The sequence below is a fragment of the Penaeus monodon genome, chromosome 34, assembly GCF_015228065.2.
Source record: "Penaeus monodon isolate SGIC_2016 chromosome 34, NSTDA_Pmon_1, whole genome shotgun sequence".
Taxonomy (NCBI): domain Eukaryota; kingdom Metazoa; phylum Arthropoda; class Malacostraca; order Decapoda; family Penaeidae; genus Penaeus; species Penaeus monodon.
Window position 1 is genome coordinate 5,963,015 of NC_051419.1, and position 659 is coordinate 5,963,673.

Below are 659 nucleotides of genomic sequence, written 5' to 3' on the forward strand. Positions count from 1 at the left end.
AAAGGTTAAGGACCCCGGTTGTACGCTATTTATTTAACACACTGCAAGAAGCCCCGCCTACTTCTCTCGGTTCGATTAGCTAGCCTGTTCCCGGGAATGGATGTGCTTGCCTCGCCTTAATTTCTGTCAGTTAATTAAATATCTTTACGTTGTTCATAGATACCGTAGTTAACTCATAAGCTGGCAGCCAAAAGGTACTCCTGGCCAGTCGACACTGCCAGCTATATATTTTATATTAACTTACTGAAATTATCTGAAAATAATCTTGGACAACAAGAAATCACATAAGTATAAATATTGCGGATTCCTAGCATTGGAATGTACTTCAAATACGGCTACTTCATTATTTAACGCTTTCGTGGCGGGGTTGTCTCGAACGTCTAGAGGTTAATAATGATTTACCACGGCGAATATCCTTATTTTTCATGAGCTAATTGCTTATGAATCTTTCCCAAGATTCATAAGAGCAATGAACTAAATCGTTATATTTGTAACATATAGCAATTGTTTTCATGTCCTTAAAACATTTTTCCAAAATACCCTTGCTGCGTATATGGAAAGCCTTCTCCTTGCATAATGACAGCTACTTTAAGGTGAAAAAGAATCTTAAGTAAACAGAGTTACTGACGGAACCGAAGAAAATGGGCGGAGCCTGCTGT

At 38.4% G+C, this 659-nt stretch overlaps 1 protein-coding gene across 1 annotated transcript in view; it reads left to right on the top strand.

Annotated features, from left to right (window-relative positions):
• The window catches only part of LOC119594539, a 24,704-nt gene that overhangs the window by 12,070 nt on the left and 11,975 nt on the right, over positions 1-659 (top strand). The window lies entirely within an intron of this gene.